We start from the raw sequence: 13,997 nt of genomic DNA on the forward strand, positions 1-13,997 counted from the left end.
TGACTCATTCATTCCATGCAAAGTGTTATTAGAAGAACCCTGTTTCAAAGATGTTTCTGCCTTGATGCATAGATGATTTGATTCAATCAATGAATCTTTTTGTGTCTTTTGAGATCTCCTAGCATGTTTTCTCTCATTGTTTAATCCAGAGATGTCTAGGGCCAGGTTAGGAATGAACTGGAACCTTTTCAACCCAAAGATGAATAGCCTTCATGCAGGCTGACATGGGATATGGCGAGGTATAGTGGGCTTCCTGGTAGGTTACCAGTGAAGGAGGTAGTTGGAATCACCTTGGTGAGAGGCTAGGGTCAATGGAAACAAAAAGGGAAAGACTTCATCACTTCAGCTCTGTAAAGCTCTGGATTGTGCTTAGAGCACAGATGGCTAATGATAGGAATGTCCGCATGGTGGAAGGGCAGTGCAGAAATCTCCCGGCTCTTAGTAACTAGAGGTCCCCTTCACTCATGGGGATTTGGAGGAGGGCAGACCACAGAGCAGGATCAAACTAGCCCCTCTTATTTTCATACCCTCCAGGATGTTAATGATGTTTATGCAGCTTTGGTGATGTTCACCTTCACTTTGCTCAGTGGATTTGGTTATTGAGAGAGTATCTCAGAATCTGCAGTATTAGGCCTGCTATAAATACCCTCCTCAGTAGACACCTGCTTCTGAGTCCCTCACTGTTAGCTGATTAAGAAATAACTTTCTAAGTGCATCTGCACTTTTCTTTACTTAAAAAGGATACCAAACTGTTTTTATTTTGGTGCTCTATTTTTTTCGCACAATAAATGAAGACTCAATATCTCTGTCCCAGAAAAAAAATCACTAATTGGATCACCTTTGATTTACTTGCTTGTACTCTCCATTCTTTGTGTACTGAAAACATTTTTGCAAGGGCTGCTCTATTCTTAGGGACAAATTGATTCACAAATAGAATTTGGTGGAAAAATGCAATGGGAGAGAATGAGCCAGAGGGAAATCAGAGTAGGAGATAAGAGAATCAGCAAATTAGAAGAGAGTCAAAAATAACTCTGGTTTAGATACACCTTAATTAAGGGAATCAATGTCTCCTCGGTAGGTATTCTACAGTGCTTTGCGATTTGGATTATAAAACAAAGATGCATTTGGAAAAATGGGGTCCCTGTAATATGTAACAAGGGGCTTAGTTAGGAATTTTTCATGAAAACGCTAACCTCTTTCATTGGCCAATATAGTTTCCTCTCCATCCTACCCCATCTTGCTCGAGCCCACGTGCAAGAACTGCCAAAACCCATCTCTAACTTTCCTCACTCTCTTTCAGAGTTGTCCTCCCTGCCACCACAGGCCCACTTCTCTCCCCACCTCATTATCAGAGTAATTTCCTTCATAAAAGATTGAATTATGTCATTGCCCTGGGTTTTAAAAACTAAGTAAATTTAAATATTAACATCAGCAAGAATTCTGTGATTGAGGATGAAGTCCATAATCTCCTTTATAGTCTGGTAATTTCCCTGGAGGCAAGCAATGTGGCTTTTCTCCCTTTGCAGCACTATGCCCAGAAAATATCTATTTGCTGAGTGACTTGCCTCCCAAGCCCCTTCACCACCTGTGTCTAATCTACTCCAACTGCCCTACCTTCTGCCTCCCTGATAGCTTCATTCAGCCAGTCATCCAACCTTTCTGGAGCATCTGCTGTGGATGGTGTATCTTTCTAATCCAGATGAAATTTGTCATCAATCCCCCAAGCTCCAGGAAATGGTGGTGGAGGGGCTCACCTAGAGCACCCTGGAGAGCCCCCGCAGACAATGTGCTGGCCTCAGTGCAGAGAACAGAGGTAGGGGTGGGCCTGAGGTCCAAGACACATGGGCATCCTCAAGGGGAAGGCTGACCTGTGAGCTGGGGATGAAGATGGATAGAGATAGGTGGAGTCACTTCATGGAAGGTCATTTTTAGGATCCCGCTGGGGGACAGGGAGCAGGCATAGCTTCTCTCAGATGATTCAACTTATTTCAGCAAATTGTTTCAGGTGGAGATTGCAATTGGTTAGAGGTTGTGGGGATCATTGGGGGCTGCTGGCAGCCTCTGGAAGCTGACTTTTCAGATCACTCAGACTGCAGCTAATATAATTCAGGGTGTCAGCTACTTGACTCAGACAACATATTGGCCCCATTTCCAGGAGAAATTGTTCGTAAGGGGTGTTTTGTCAGCCTCTCCCCACACCAGCCTATATACCAAGGACAAACCCCTCCAACCACTTCCCTTCATGCCAGCGTGGCCCAACTCAGGCCCCTCCCCCTCTGAGCCCATCTCTCACCAGTCTGCTTCCTTCCCCCATGGGGCCCCACCATATCCCACAGAAAATGCAGAAAGAGGAGGAGCGTGCATATAATGCATGCATGGGAAACGCAAGTCACACTCAGGTCTAAAAAGATACATATGCCATCTTGGAAAAAGACCAAGTGATCGTGGTTTTTAAAATTCAGTGACAGAATTTTAAGACCACTGTCATTTCTGCAGGAATACAATGCCAACATTAAACAAAACGAATAATTTCTTGTGGTCACTTAGGGAGGTTGCAAGTTCACCATAGCTTTTGTAATTGTTAAGAATAGAAATAATTTACTAGATAATGACTATTGGGAATCATTCACTAGGTGATTTCAGATCTGAATGAGATCGACACCCAGTCTCACAGGCCCGTGGAGGTTTTCTTCTGGAATTATTTCTCATACCAAATGATCATTATCCCCCAAAATATTGTGATGAGCCTCAAACAATCACTAGGTGATTTCAGATCTGAATGGGATCGACACCCAGTCTCACAGGCCCGTGGAGGTTTTCTTCTGGAATTATTTCTCATACCAAATGATCATTATCCCCCAAAATATTGTGATGAGCCTCAAACAACGCGATTTAACAAGTATGTGCTAAGCAGCAGCCTTAACATCCTAATTTATGGTGTGCCTTTTGCAAAAGTCCTTTCCTACCTGCAGGCTTAGCTTTCTTTTCTTCGTAAGCATTGCACATAACAAGCAAACAAAAGCATTCTTTGCAAAGTGAAGGGATTAATAAACACAATAGATTTCTTATGTTGAGTTTAATCTGATTAGTGATTAAAACCTTCCAGAAACTAATCCTGAGATTCACTGGATTATAAATATGTTTAGTAGGGTAAAAGGATGGATATCTATCTACCCAATCTTATGCCGTACATGACCCAAAAATGCCAGATTTAAGGGAATGATCCATTTTACTTTTGATGAGACATTAATGAGGCAATGTCTGGTTTTATTAAATATTATACATTATTCATAAACCATCCATTCTGGAAACTAAAATATAGACATTTTCATATTATAAGCATCAATACTACATGAGATTAGCCTGGGGGTCACCCAGAGGGACCTCAGGGACCAACGCACATCCCAGAACAATTTGTGAACAGTTGCTCTAAATGACACCCATTGGTGGATTTGGAATAGTTTCTCTTTGGGGGAAATATCCATTTTTAAAAGTTTATTTTTACAATATTTCTTTGTTCTTCTGCCCTGTAAAATAGACTTTTTCCTATCATGAATGTGTTAAATAAAAATGGTGATCTTAGGTTATTCAAAATAAACATGATTTTACTCAGAACCTTACAGTGAAGAGCTGTGCAAAATTACTTTGACATAAGAATAAACCTTATTCCTTCAACTTCCAACTAAAGTGAAATGCATTTCTGATATGACTTTATTTCTTGTGTACATTGAGAATGTCACACTAAAAATATATTCACTACCCCATGAATGAAAAGACCATAGAAAACAACTCTAATATATCATAGTCACACTCTGAATGACGAATACAGGTTTAAGTGGTGTTATTCTTTGATTAATATAAAAATATTTAGATGATCTTTATATTGAGAGAAATAACATTCAAAAGAATATAACTGTTTGAAGTTTGAACTACTCACCTGAATTTTTTTGTATATGACTTTCACATATATTTTAAATAAAAAAAATAGGAACTATTTCACTGTTCTAATTCATAGTTGGTAGGTGATCTTAACTATTCTTGCTGTTCCGGGTGGAATCATGTCCCCAAATTCATATGTTGAAGTCCTAACTAACAGCGCCCCAGAATGTGACCATAATGGAAAGGGAATCTTTATAAAGGTGAGCAAATTACAAATGAAATGATTGAATGGGCCCTAATCCAATTTCACTGGTGTCCTTACCAAAAGGGGAAATTTGTGGACAGAGATGCATACCAGGAGAATGGCCTTGTGAACATGAAGGCAGAGATGGGGCAGTGCATGTATACAGGCCAAAGAGTCTCAGGAACTGCCACAGTCCCCAAAAGCCAGAGTAGAGAGATGCATCAGATTCATGCTCAGGACCTCAGAAGAAACCAGCCCTGTTGATCCTTGATCTTGCACTTCCAGCCTCCAGAACTGGGAGAAATATAACTTTCTGTTACTTAAGCGCCCCTCAAATGTGGTATTTTCCTGCTGAAACCCTAGCAAACTGGGTTCTCTGTTAGCAAATTCTATCAAATGTCCATTCTTACCTCCTCATAGAGTGTCCATACTACTCACCTTTTGGGATCTTTTCATGGTTTTCAGAGAAAAACCAAGTAGATGCTCAATTATATACCCATGGGACCTTTCCTTCTCCCCCCTCAAAGTCTTCAGAAGAACCACAATTTGTAGTACCTGGTGAATTTATTTTTGCCACAAGGAAGATGTTTGATGAAGTGCACACAGATTCATTAATGGTAATACCTAGCCACTGCTTATTTCCTCCAGGCACATCAGTCCCAGGAAGAGCCCTCCAAAACAGCCACCCCCCAGGAGAGTGCTCTGACCATGTGGAACACCAGTGTCATAGCAGTAACTCTGTCCTGGTGGTCCTTTCCCCTTCCTTTGACAGGTTCTTGCTCTTCCCACAAAGACAGTTGTTACTTGTGCTTCATGGAGCCCTGCTTCTATGTTCAGTTCTCCAGGGCAAACAGGCCTGGGGTCAGTCCTTCAGTTCTCATATCAGTTGCCACATGGGGGAGGGATGGCCCAGGCAAGGGACATCGTTTTCTGCCCAAGTTCTGAGCACAAATGAGGCAGCTTTGCCACGTTGTGCTGAGAACCACCAGTAAAGCCATCCTGGCTGATTCCTGACACATGGACAGGGATGAATTTCACTGTTATTTAGTCCCAGAGCACCGTACACATCCCTCTGTTTGAGACACTCACTACAGTGTATTTCTGTGTTCCTGTTACCTACCTACCATGTCCACCATCCAGTAAAGATGTGGATATTCCTTGATATTCCCTCAGTCCCTTCTATACAATGCTCCTCTGTGGGTCCCTGGAGGTTCCCCAACTCTAGCAACTCCAGGATTAATGCCTGACCCAGCGCTGTACTGTGTGTCATGCCCTGAGACCCTCTTCTGCCCACACAGCACTTTCACACTGTCCAAGTCTGGGCAGAACCCACCTATGTGGTTATAGCCGTTCCCTACCATGACCTACCAGACCACATTTTTTTTTAAAAAATTAAAACCATAAATGCCCATTTATTTTCCAGTCTTTTGAAAAGGGAGGTCATTTCTTTGAATATAATCTGTGGGTTGAAATTCCAAGTTCTCCTTGGAATGTACACTTAACGCTTTAATGTAGGATTTCCCTGGGTGTGTTTTTTGTACAGGAGTGAAACCTTGCCTACACTTTGTAAAGTACTTTGAATCTGGAATTCTTCCATTTGTTTAATCTGCCTTGTAAGTGTGCATTTCTTGAATCCCTCATTTTATAGGATTTTTAAAAGTGATGTGCTTTTATCAAATTTTCCATTTGTATGGTCATCAGTCATATGGCTTACAGGAGGAATGGAGAATAGGGTTAATTTAGTCAGTTTGTTAGGTCAAAATTGGTTAAGAGAGTGGCATCTGGCTGGCTCAGCCAGTAGAGCATGGGACTCCTGATATCAGGGTCCTGAGTTCAAGCCCCACGTTGAGCATGCAGACTAACTTTAAAAAACTGGGCAAGAGAGCTATTTCATTGCAGTATAGCCCTCATTTTGAAAATAAAGAAAACAGAGCTCAGAGAGGTTAAGTAGAATATACTCAAAGGTAAACAGGTGGCTAAAAGCCAAATCCTGCCCCAGCAGCCACAAGCCCACCAGCATTCAGATCTTTGTTTCTAATTCCCATTCTCCACTGAAAGGAATCAAGGCTTCTTGGAGAAATGCCTGGCTGGTTCCAGAACTGGAGCAATACATATACCTGACGAGCCTGAAGCATCACAAAGTGCCAGAAATTAGGAAAATGTTCAAAAAGCGGTGGAAAAAAGCAGCCTCGATGAGACTATGTGAAAGGGACAAAGGAGCCATCTGACCTAACCTGGAAAGATTTACCAACAAAACAAAGATGGTCAGTATTGGGTTATAATGCAAAGTATAAGTTAAATATCCATAAGTCCACACTGATATAATTAAGTGACTGAATAAGTAAATAATGGAATTGCTTTATGTTTTTGCTTCTTGAACTTAAACTCTCAAAATAGAACTCTTCTGTTAAAGGAGTTTCGATCCAGAGGGGGATTCAAAATTTGAAGCATTTAATGAATGAAGCAGGGAAGAATATATCTCATGACATTTTGCACTAAAATCCATGTTACGGGTGCCCAGTGAAGCTGGGATTGATGTTGACTGCAGCTGTCAGGGAGACAGGCATTCAGCAGGGTAGGATGGACTTAGGCAAGCAATCGGGAGCAGGTGAGATATGACAGGTCACATCCCATTGGAAGTGGGAGAGGATGAGGAGGGGTCAGTAAGAAGGGACCAGGTGAGGAGGAAGCCAACTATGTGCTGTGTATTTATTTTTCTACGCAGTGGAGACTGCTTCCTAATGACAGTTGTATGTTTACACCTCGGTCTAATAGATATTAGCTGAGCAAGTTCCTGCTTTAGCTTGGCTTGCTTTTGGAAGAAGAAACGCAGGTGCATAAGCATCTCTGACCCAGGGGACGTGGCAGGGGCTCAGACGAACAGCCAGAGTGAGGAGGCTCTGCACATCTTCCCTCACATAAATAAAAAAGGGCATCAATCTGTTTGCTGGCACCCAAAGGGGCTGGTCTAATTGGCAAATCAGCCTTTTATCACAACAGCAGGAATAAAAAGAAAGGAAAGAAATAATTTAATCACTTATTTAGTATCATTATGGCTAAAATGACCTTGATTCCATATTCCCTGTATGTGTTCACAATTTTAATTAGTCATAATAGGTTTTAGGCATTAAAGACAACAATATTTCTCCTTTGATTCGTGATTAACACTTGAAAAGTGAAATGAAGCTCTGTTTACCTTATTGTTGAGCAATCTATGGGACATTGAGGATGGGGACATGTGAGAGAAGCTAAATTATATTTACGTGTCAGGTGAGAGTCACAGTTAGGAGTGCCTTATGAAAATGCCCAGGAATAGCAGGTTGTGGTTACTAGAAATGCACCTGCCCCATTGAAATGTTTCTTATCCTATTGCTTCAACTATCTGATGTCCATTAGTGTTGTTGGGCTAACTCTACAATATTGGGGAGACCACCTAGTTGAGTTCAGCAGATCCACAACCAGAAAGTATCACCAAAATTAACCAACAGAATTAAGATTATTCATTCAGGAGTTCTGCCTCTGTCCAAAATGCATTGCTCAGAGTAGGATGGCTGAGTCCATACAACCAGCTAGAGATAGAAAGGTGGACACACCGGGCCAGATGGTAACAAATTTTTGGTTTGGTATTTAAGTAATCACACAGACTTAAGGTCATAACTCTGTTTCCTTTCCTTAATTCTCCGAAGGGAAAAATGCAGGATGAAAATTCAGAAGGCTGTAGCTCTAAAATTCATTGGCATGAACAAATATTTGACATTCCCAAGAAAGAGAGCGAATCCTAGAGATTATGCCGTTAAGCTACAGCTGGATTGTTATTTGTCTGCAATTTTAAATCCTGGCTGTTAAAATTAATTACATTCAAGGAGAGTTTATCAGAATAAAAGTCTCAGACGTGATAGTTTTAGTCTCTGGAATTAAAGTGGCACCCATGAGCCAATAGATCACACTGAAACAGCCAGGCTTGCCGTTTCGAGTTCTTTAAACAGACTTATTCTGATTGTAACAAAAACACCCATAAATCTATGCACATATATATTGATCTTGGCTTCCTCTTAAAAATGACTCTGTCCTAGTAAGTTGGCATATTTCATAAACAAACCAACAAATTATTGATCTATCATATACTCTAAAAGTCCTATGAAGAATCTAGGTTGCTTTTAAGTTCATACTACACCTAAGGGAATGAGAAACTCTGAAATGAAAAATAGATATTTAAAGAGAAGCATGGAAGATATATAGCTGTCTCTTTCTGCTTCCTCCTGACCTCCTATTGTGATTCAATCTGTGTGTACCACAGCCCACATTGTAGCTACTGATACAGCACTTAGTACAGCAGGGCTGTTTCTTCCAAGAGGCTGCAATAATTAAGTTATTCCATTTAATAATTGCTTTCTGAAAATGCCTGTCTGGATAGACCTTTGCTTAAACAAAAGAGGTGTAGATTAATATATTTGTGGGGTATGTTCTATTAAAACCTCACAGTGGAAATAGATTTAAAAACACACACACGTTGTTTTTGATTTAGTCTAAAAAGGATACTAATGTGAAATATTTTATGAACAAAATGAAAATGGTAACTGATACATGAATGACAGTACTGAGTGAAAGAATGATGCCTATACATCTTTTCATCAGATGTGTTTTTCATAGGATGAGGCAGGCTCTGGTAGAGGCTCAGGACGTCAAGACAACATTGATTATTGATTATAAAGATTGCAGTTCATATGAGGAAAGTCGCTTTGTTGTAGCCAAAAGCTGGAGTAATTGTGTAGGGTCTAGGCCTGTGTTTGAGAATCTTAGATACGTAGATACGTACTGTTTTGTTTTGTTTTTTTTTTTCAAGACTAAACACTGTCTTCCGCCTTTCAGAAAGGAGAGACAGAAAGTAAAATACAGGCAGAGATGACTGAATAGACCTTAATGGTTATTGAAGCATGGTAAGTAATGGAAGCTGAAGAATACCTGAGACCCAGTCAGGGTGCTGGGGAGAGCCTGGGGTGGTGGCAGGCAGGAGGCAACATAATTTGGTGTGGTCAGGTGAAGACCTGTGGGAGGAAGGGAGACATTTGAGCAAAACCTTCAAGCAGGTAAAATGTCAGCAACGGGGATGATGGCTGGGGGAGAGTTTCAGGAAAAGATGACCATGGCAAAGACCTGGGGTGGGAGCGTGTGAGGTCAGGTCAAGGTTGCTGGGGACCAGTGTGGGCGCTGACTGCAAGAAGGAAAACAGTAGGAAAGGAGTCAGAATGGTAGGCTGCACCGAGGGCATTTTGGAGCCACATGGAAGGCCACTTCAGGGACTCCCAACATCCACGGAGTGAAACACAGAGCTTTGGCTGCTGAAGGTCAAGCATAGAAGCAGGGAGGCCACTTGGGAGCTGCTGCAGGGGGTCATGGCCCACACCTGAGTCACACATGGGGGAGAGCTCCGGGTGGTGACCATGTATCAGATTCTGAGGATACCATATGGTATGACTCAAGTCAAAAAGGCTTCCTCATCTACAGTTGTAGAGTGCAAAGAAAGAGGGGTGGGGATGCCATCAAGCTTTCTGGTGAGAGCAGCCTCAAAGCTGGGAGTGCCATTTGCTGAAAGAAGGGCCATAGAATAGGCCTGGGCATGGGGACCAGGGCAGGGACTCAGAAGCTCAGACTTGGTCTTTTGCTTCTTGAATGAGATGTCTGTCAGACATCGGGACAGGAGCGGGCACTGGGCTGTCTGGGGTTCAGGGGCAGATTTCAGCAGGCAGCAGTTGGGTGTCCTGAGTGTAGAGGCACATTTAGCGCCAACAGAAAGGGTGAGGTCTCCATGGAAAGAAGTGTAAAAGTATGTGAATACTGCAAAGTATCTTTGAAATCTCAAATCTAACCACATTTCCCACAACATCAGTCGTATTTGTATGTAATAAGGAATCTACCAAGCAAATGGTATATTTGGGATGATGATTGCTATGTTTCACATGTTTAAACATAAATCAACACAGCAAACGTGAGCACAAGCTCTTAGGAACCCAAAGGTGAGAGTTACGTTATTTTAGGCTGGCATATGTTTGCTATACCAAATCCCAGGATATTCCACACACATATACACAGTTCACAAGACTGAACTTCATCACATAAAATAAAGTCATTTTATGACTTACAATGGCATTAAAAGGAATAGTTTCTTACATCAGAAGATCAGGCTTCATTCTCTGGTTTGAGTGTTCCCTTAGCAATCAGTCCATAGGCAAAGCATTGTCTCTAATTGTCAGCTGTTTTGGCTTTGAAACGGAATCATAATATTTACATGGACTAAATTGTAGTAGAAATCCCATTTTTTTGAATTTTCACTATTACAGCATCAGTTTGTCCTTGATAAATGTTTAGAAATTTAGAAACTTTTTTTCATATTAACAAAATATAAGATGTTTTGGTTATTATTTCAGTATCAATTTGTAATTATTTCAAAGGTTAAAGATTGACCACAGAACTTTCTATATTCCATTATGATATAAGCGTTAATTCGTTACTCAGAATTTCTATATCTGCTATTTTGTGAGTTCATTCAGTGCATCAGTTTCTGAGAAAGTTGTGTTAAAATCTGCACTGTGATAGTGAATTTATCCATTTCTTGTAACTTTTCTTTACTACCGTGCTTTTTATAGTTTGTTAGGTATAATGCAGATCCAGGAAAGCTGTATCTTTTACCTTTATCTTTTACCTGTATCACATCTTTTATCGTGATATAATGATGTCGGGCTCTGTTGCTTTGTCTAGTGTAGATTTACCAACTTGCATTTGGTCATGGCTTGCCTGATATGAGGTCAGGGCTTTGGGAGGGATTCTGTTTTTGTTCATTTTATCTATTTTTAATGTTTTAATTTTTATTGAGAAGTCCTCTTGTTTTAACAGGAAATGTGACCCATTAAGTGTATTGTTCTCACTAATTGTCTTAGGGTGGATAATCAGTAGCAGCCCCTGGAGGGGTGGTGGGTGGGGATAAACTGGTTGTAAGGTCAGTTTAGCACAGTTCTTCCAGAGACTTCTGGAGAGCCCAGAATAGCAGCTCGGACCCATCTGATCAGGAGGCTGGAGCTGGAGCTCTGTATCTTTACAAGTCTGTTCCTCACTGGTGAAGGGCTGCCTTTTAGTGACAGGACAACGAGGTCACCTGAAGCACATCCTTTTCTCTGCAAAAGGGCAGCTCTCAGTGGGAGAGATGGGGTGTGGGCTGCAGGTGGCAGGGCTACAATTCCTAAGAGAATCTGTCAGACTATGGGCATGCATCTCACATTTTTAGGCACATGATATGATCTTCCACTGTGTTATGTATACTCTATTTCCTAGTGTTTTGTTTTCTTCCCTCTATTTGTTCATATCTGTTGGATCCATTTATCTATCATCTATTTAGCTATCTGTCTTCTATTTACCATGTACTTGTTTTTTCCAGACATAAGTTTGAAACTATAAATTATCTATATTTTAAGTAATCGTAAATCATGCTAATGTGACTATGTCTAAAATTAATCAATGCAATAAATAAAAATAGCAAATCTACCTCTAACTGATAATTGGTGAGAGATACGTAGATGTCATTCTGAATAACCGCCCCAGTTTTGGTGTCATTGCTGTATAGTACTTTGTTTTCACCTTTTAAAAAAGTATTGGGAAAAAGTTTAATGTTATTATTGTGTTGTTTTTTTTTTCCAAGATCATGGTTACTTGGATTTATGGGGGGTAAAAAAGAGGTCTTTGTTTATTTTCCTTTCTCATATTCTTACTTTTCTATCTTTATTCGATTTCCTTAAAATTCATCCTTCGAAATTCTTACAGAAAAAATTTGTTGCCTGGATATTTTCTTTGTTTAAACAATGCCCTCTTTTGCTTGAATTCACTGGGCACATGATTTCATATTGAGCAGTGTTTTATATCAACTCATTCATGTTACCATTGGATGGACTACTGACCCCAACAATTATTGCTGTTGCCTGGAATGTATTCAATGTCATAGTTTAAATATTTTAGTTTATATTTTATAAATTTAATATATTGGCTTTTTTTCAGTACTCCAATTCTAATACTTCCCAATATGTTGGCTTATTTTATTGACTCTTTAAAACGCAGAAGAAATAAAGTCACTGTGCTTGATGTACCTGCTGCACAGTGGTGAGGGCTGGGAGGGGGAACATTCACCTGGGCCCCAGCCCCACTGTGTCCACAAGACTTCCTACATCCATAGGACAGGTGCTTTGTGTTTTGTCAGAAGAGAATGCTGTCTCCTCTCCTTAACTCCCCAGAGAGCCATGCCTGAGTTCACCAACAGTGGTAAATTATTATGAGCTCCAAGAGGACTCCATGAGGATGATCAAAGAATTTTTAAAAACCACTTTACTTGGTTGTTGAAAATCAGTAAGAACAACCTATTGGAAAAGATAAACACTCTTCAAGTTACTGGTTTGAGATGAAATTTGAGATAATTAAGCAGGAAATTAAAACAGCATAAATAAACACATAAGAAAGGCACAGAAACATACACACACATGATAAGCTTGGGTATGTTGGTGAAGTGGCTTGAAAAAGAAGTAACCCGCCCCCCTCTCCAGTTTAAATATGATCAAAATACATATTTCAGAACATCATAAGAGTAATTAAGGGTGGCCATTCCTAGATTAAGTTATAAATATAAATAATAAAATATTTAGGGGAGCAAAATATCCCCAGTTGTTTTTTTTTTAAAGATTTATTTATTTATTTATGATAGAGACAGAGAGGCAGAGACACAGGCAGAGGGAGAAGCAGGCTCCATGCTGAGAGCCCAACGTGGGACTGGATCCCGGGACTCCAGGATCGCGCCCTGGGCCAAAGGCAGGCGCTAAACCGCTGAGCCACCCAGGGATCCCCATCCCCAGTTATAATCTTCTGAAGATGGGTGTGATCTCAGGTATGTATTAGGATCGCACATGTATTCTTTTCTTGCCTTTTTTTTTTGTAAACGGAACTTAACTATCTAAACTCCTGGAACTCCCAGGTATCTTTCTGATAGGACCCTATGAATATTTACTCGAACAAGATCTTTATTTAAAAGCTTACACTGAATAAAATTCTCAGACAAAACTTTTAAGCTATCAGAATTATCCCCATCTGCTCCAAATGTGATTTATCAGTATTATCAACTTATAAGCTTATTGCTCCTATTACCACTAATAATGTGATTGCAATGGTGAGGATCTGGTTTTTATTCAATTTCATTGAGGAAGAAAAGGATAAAGAAAAACCCTGACCTTTCTTGCTGTCAAGCCTACCAACTTTTTAAATAATAATTTATTTAAGCTTGCTAGTATTTTTCTGCATGGCAACTACAAATATGAGTTTCCTATGTGATTATTTTGCATGAGAAATATGTGGATTTCAAACACAGATATTCTATTATTCAGTACACTCACATTTTTTGTTACATTTGGAGAAATGTGTTAGCAATTTGGCAACCATTTAAGCTTTATTCAGTTTTTGAATTTTTGACTAAAAACTCAGAGTCGTGTGCCACAGACATCACTGTGGGAGCTGAAACCACCCCAAGCGCCGCACATCACTCTGTGAGCACGTGTCTGTCTCCCACCTGCACTAGGTCATAATTCCCGGCTCCCTCTACTTACAAACCTTGCTAGCAGCCAGTAATGAGAAAGCAAGCCCACCTTTATTGAGTGATATCAGGGGCAGGGGTTTGGAATCCTGGAACACAGAACGAAAGTGGATCATTTCAGTGATCTAAACTCTAATATTGACTATGGGGGGAAATCCATGGCAAATTAACAGTGAATGACCAGTGAAGGGCATGGTGCATTTGCAAAATCCAAGACTGTTTATGAGTAGGAGCATGGAACAATAGAATTCACTT

General features: G+C 40.4%; 1 long non-coding RNA gene across 1 annotated transcript in view; it reads right to left on the reverse strand.

The window, feature by feature from the left end:
- Positions 1 to 13,997, reverse strand: part of LOC140621953 (uncharacterized) — a 79,161-nt gene that overhangs the window by 52,630 nt on the left and 12,534 nt on the right. Inside the window, exon 2 of the long non-coding RNA XR_012021696.1 lies at positions 9,086 to 9,168. This is a non-coding gene — a long non-coding RNA (uncharacterized lncRNA). The remainder of the gene's footprint in view (positions 1 to 9,085; positions 9,169 to 13,997) is intronic.

Source organism: Canis lupus, chromosome 31, assembly GCF_048164855.1.
Source record: "Canis lupus baileyi chromosome 31, mCanLup2.hap1, whole genome shotgun sequence".
In the NCBI taxonomy this organism is placed as follows: Eukaryota; Metazoa; Chordata; class Mammalia; order Carnivora; family Canidae; genus Canis; species Canis lupus.